Here is a 5,622-nt window from a genome sequence, read left to right as displayed (position 1 = left end):
GCGCGCAGCGCGCTCCCGCAGCTCGCCGACAGGTTGCCCGTGGCCTTACGCGCCAGGGTCAGGATGGGTGCTGACCAGCCCTCCGGCCCCACCCGCGGCTTGGCCGCACTCCGCAGCTCGCCAGGGCTAGGCAGCTGGCTTCGGTCCACAATCTCGAACTCTTCTCCCGGCTCCGGTCCCGGCGCCGGCCCCGGTTCCCGCCCCGCGGGGCAGCCACTTTCTCCGTCGGCCATCTTAGCCGAGTCACGTGGCCGCGACGGGCGGAGGCCTCGGCGGGGGCGGGCGGGCGCTTCCCTGGCCTCGGCAACTGCCCCCCCCTTCATTTTTTTCCGTTCGTGCAATTCTTCTTCCTCTTCACTGCCCCGCTTTCCTTTCCTTTCTTAGGTTCAGTAGAGTACAAATCATAACATAAGAAGCACTCCTATTCCCACCAGTCGGGAGGACTTGTGTCCAAAAAATTACTTTTGCGCTTTCTCCCCTAACTGGATGCCTCTAGCCTGGCTTGGAAACAGTCCCCATCGCTTTGGGTTTCTTCGTGACACTATTTCCTCTTTTTAATTTTCATTTCATGATTTATTTTTTCTGCTTCGTCGCTTTTCTTGCAGAACAAGCCCTAGAAGGGCGGGTAAGGAAACTGGGACAGGCAAGGCAAGAAATCAGGAGTTTTTATTTAAAAAACCCCCAAACTATGAAAGACAGGTTGGCAGGACTGGGAATCAGAAGGTCCAGATTCTATTAATTAGTTAAGTGGGGGCAATAAGAGACCCTGCCTCATTGTTAAATAAAATTTTTCAGAGGGGAGTGCATGGCAGACGTTATCAGTTGTGACCAGTGTTACCCAACTGTGTGGCTTGGGCAAAACAGTACCCCATCGCCTGGAATCACTCCCAGTCTGTTTCTTCATGTGGAAAAGAAGGATATTTGACTAAGTAGAAATTTCATTAGCGTTTGACACTCCTTGCGAAGTGCCCCACATGGGCCTTATCAAACTAGGAGAACACTTATGTTTGATTCCCAGAGCGTTTAAATCATAAATTTAAAAAAATATGACATTGAGGTATCTGGGTGACTCGGTCGGTTGAGTGGCTGTCTGGCTTCCGCTCAGGTCATGATCTCACGGTTTGTGGCTTCCAGCCCGGTGTCAGGCTCTGTGCTGACAGCTCAGAGCCTGGAGCCTGTTTCAGATTCTGTGTGTGTGTCTCTCTCTCTGACCCTCCCCTGCTCACACTCTCTCTCTCGCTCTCAAAAATAAAAGAACATTAAGAAAAGAGAGAGAACCCCAAGCACGCTCTACACTGTGAGCCTGATGTGGGGCTTGAACCCATGAACCATGGGAGCATGCTCTGAGCCAAAATCAAGAGTCAGATGCTTACTGAGTCAGCCAGGTGGCCCTGAAGCAGGGTTTTGCATCAACACTAAATGCCACAGTTCACTTATATACATTTATTTTTTGAGAGAGAGAGAGTGCAAGTGAGTGAGGGGCAGAGAGAAAGAGAGAGAGAGAGAAAATCCCACAAGGGGCGGGGAGGGGGTGGGGGAGAGGTGGGTTCACGCTCACCCGATACAGAGCTTGCACTCACGAACCATGAGATCTGACCTGAGCCACCCAGGTGCCCCTCTCTTATATACACTTCATTGACCAAAGCAAATCACATACCAGCTCTAACTTCAAGGGAATTAGAACGTTCGATCGTACCACTATCTGGGGAAAGGAGAGCTGGGAATACTGGTGAGCGACAGAACGACCATAAATGTACTCCGAGTCTCCCCAGAAAGCAGTTAACTGATCTGTTCGGAACCACAGAGCTATTAACCATCTCAGAAAATCACATTGCCTACAATGATGTTGCTTTTGGTATTAAGACAGTACCTGTGCTGTCACAGTCATGGGGATTTTAGCACAAATGTCTGGCTACCTTAATTAGATAATATATATTATCAAAGGGGCCTGATGGGCCTGATAGGGTAGGCAACTGAATTTGCATGGAACTATCTCAAGTCTAGCAAGAGACATTGCAGTTCTAAATTCTTTCAAATTTTACTTTATATGAGGCCAACTTTGGAGAAAACTTGGTAAGAGGGGTCTGCGATTTAGAGCAAACTTGGTGAGGAGGATGTGTATGATTACTTTGGGTACAAAGAGCAAAATTTAAGAGACACCCTAATGTGTTTGCTGTTTTCTATGATTTTCCATATACTTGAAATGTTCTATAACAATTGAAAAGTCCCTGCCCTCAGGGGCACCTGGATGGCTCAGTCGGTTAAGCGTCTGACTTCAGCTCAGGTCATGATCTGGGGGTCTGTGGGTTCAAGCCCCACATTGAGTTCTGTACTGACAGCTCAGAGCCTGAAGCCTGCTTCGGGTTCTGTGTCTCCCTCTCTCTCTGCCCCTCCCCCACTCACACTTTGTCTCTGTCTCTCAAAAGTGAATAAATGTTAAAAGAATTAAAAGGTCCCCACCCCCAAACATGTAGTCCAGGCCTCCCTCCCTGTGTTCTTCTACTCCCCCACATCCTCCCTGCCCTTTTTTCGAACCTTCTCTGGACCCGTTTTTTTAATGCCTTTAGTCTCACCTGTCTGCTGCCTCCTCCTGTGTGTGATTCTACCCTCTGCCCATTGCCTACCTCATTTTTCTTTCTACTCTTCCCAAGACTTCTTACTACGTTTCATAGACTCCATTTCTCACATCTGGTCCTTCCATGCCCAGTGTCCCTGCCTGCATGGATTCTCATGTCATTTTTGCAGACACTCTGCAAGATATCTTGAGTCTTGGGGCTTTACTTCCTCCATTCTATTCTCAACACCTCAACCTTTCTAAGGCGTTCTAAGACTCACCACTGATTCTTTCATCTTCCTGCTTACAGATCTCACATGGCTTCCCATTAAAAGGAGGCTTTCTCTGGTCTGCACGCTGTGGTTTTAGATGGCTCATTCTCTCCTTGATGTGGACTTTATTTTTTTATTTTTCTTAAAGTTTATTTACTTATTTTGAGAGACAGAGCACTGGGGAGGAGCAGAGAGGGAATTCCTAGCAGGCTCCACACTGTCAGCACAGAGCCTGACGTGGGGCTCGAACTCATGAACTGGGGGATCATGACCTGAGCTGAAACCAAGAGTTGGAGGCTTACCTGACTGAGCCACCCAGGTACTCCCATGTGGACTTTAACTTGGGTTATGCAGCACCTCAGGGTAGGTTTAGTGATTTGCCTGATCTTAAAGCCATGTCCAAAGAGATGGAACCTCCTGGCTTCACTGGTATTGTGGGCTGGCCCATCAGTGGAGAGCCCCTGGGGCTGAAGTCATTCTCTCTCACAAGTACCTGTTTTATACTTCGGTTGGCACTTTGTAATCCTCAGTCTTTGGACATAGTTGGTACCCAGCTGCCAGGAACGGCCAGCTGAAGCCAAATCACTGCCCTGAATGATGCAATACGAAGGTTTAAGATTGGACCTCCTAATCTTTTTCACATCATGACCCGCCCAGAACACAAAACTGTTTGTTGTAGAACATAGCATTGTAAATGGACAGAGGTACTATTTGGGGAATGTGACTTCCTCAGACTTTACCAGGTTACTCCTAGGCCAAGGGCATTAGTATCTCTGCACAGCGAATAGCCCAATAGCCTCACTAGTTGAGAAGCTGTGCTCTAAAGTGAGTTGAAGCCTTGTCTACTTCCTAGTGAGGAACATCATGAATGCTTTTAAGTTTAAGCCCAAGGAAAGACACACAACTGAGTAACAAATCTCAGTGTTTGGCTCCATCTAGGGGTCTTAAGTGGATTTGGGTTTCCAACCATACAGGATTTGACTATTTCCATCCATCCATGTATCCATTCATCCATCCATCCTTCAGTCCATCAATACCCATTCTCCCATCCATATAACCAGCACAGCCCACAAGGCTCTGTGTGATCTGACCCCTGCCATCTTTCTGACCCCATTTCATATCAGTTTATGTAGGTTTGTTAAGTCCCACATGATTTCTTTCTGTTTCTTAAACACACCACGCTTATTCTTTGCATATGCTTTCTCCTCTTTGCTTGGGATGATTTTCTCCTAGTTTCAGCCTGATTGACTTTTTATCAACATCTTACATTTTCAGGTTCATTTCTGCTTTCCAGAGACACCCATCCCTAACAGCTTGGAAATATCCACCCCTCCCAGCCTCCAGTTCCTCTTTGTCACTTCACTCAGTTTTATTTCCTTGATGGTACTTATCAGTTTCTGACATTTTCCTGTTGGGGTTTTATTTGGTATTTTTGCCTCCCCACACTAGAACAGAGCTCAGAGGGAAACTTGTCTGGTCCACTGCTGTATTCCCAGGGCTCAGAACTGCTCCCAGGTGTTAGTGACTTTATAAATGTTTATCTATTTATTTTGAGGTGGGGAGGAGAGAGAGACAGAGAGAGAGAGAGAGAGAGAGAGAGAGAGAGAGAGAGAGAGAGAATGAGAATGAGTCCAAAGCAGACTCTGGGCTCGAACTCATGAACGTGAGAGCATGAACTGAGCTGAAACCAAGAGTCTGCTTAACTGACTGAACCACCCAGGTGCCCCACCATGTGTTAGTGACTTTAAACAAGAAAAGTTTATTTCATGCTCATACCACACAGCTACCTTGGTTTCCAGAGTTTGTTCCCACTATTCCCACTGAGAGACTGGGCTGGCAGAGTCCCCATCCTGTGGAACTTCCTGTATCACCCCAACAGAGGGAAGGAGCAGGGGAAATAGTGACCTATTCCTCCAAAATGTAACCCTCCAAAATAAAAAAAATTAAAACTTTAAAAATCAAATTAAAAAATTTAAATTAAAATTTAAAAAATCTGATAATTCCAACCACTGGGTCCTCATGAAGTTAGTGGGTTATTTGTCATTTCTTTTGAAAATTGATCACAGTTGCCTGGTTCTTTGTATATTAAAGAGGCACAAGTCCTGTTTGCTTGGCTAAGACGTCATTCACTTCTAAAAGCCTTTGGTGTCCTGTTTGGGGTCAGATCCACATATGTGCATGTTGGAGGTGAGTCCAGGAGTTCATATACAACTTTGTAGGATTCTTTTCTTTTTCTTTTTTTAGGCTTATTTATTTATTTTGAGAGAGAGAGAGAGAGAGAGAGAGAGAGAGAGAGCGAGCATGAGCACAAGCAGGGGAGGGGCAGAGAGAAGGAGAGATGGAATCCCAAGTAGGCTCTGTGTGCCATCAATGCAGAGCCGGATGTGGGGCTTGAACCCACAAACCAGGAGATCATGATCTGAGCCAAGATCAAGAGTCAGATACTTAACTGACTGCGCCACTCAGGAACCCCTATAGGATTATTATCTAAGTTTCCTTCTCTTTACAATCTCTTCTGCACTCCCTCCTCTGGCTGGAAAACTGGGGCTGTGGTCTTCTTCCCTCTCTGTATGCTTTCTGTGAAGAGGTTTGCCTTCCAGGGTAAGTGATGGGAGGGGAGAGACGAGTAAGAAAGCACGGGGCTGCAGCTTCAGGGCCAAGCTTACCTGGGGCCAGGGCCCAAAGAGAAAATCCATCCAACCAGCCAGCCAACCAACCAACCAACCAGCCAGCAAGCCAACCAGCCAGCCAACCAACTAGCCAACTAACCAACCAACCAGCCAGCCAACCAACCAA

The sequence above is a fragment of the Suricata suricatta genome, chromosome 6, assembly GCF_006229205.1.
Source record: "Suricata suricatta isolate VVHF042 chromosome 6, meerkat_22Aug2017_6uvM2_HiC, whole genome shotgun sequence".
NCBI classification, from domain to species: domain Eukaryota; kingdom Metazoa; phylum Chordata; class Mammalia; order Carnivora; family Herpestidae; genus Suricata; species Suricata suricatta.
The sequence above is the reverse complement of the archived record's forward strand: the minus strand, read 5'-3'. Positions refer to the sequence as shown.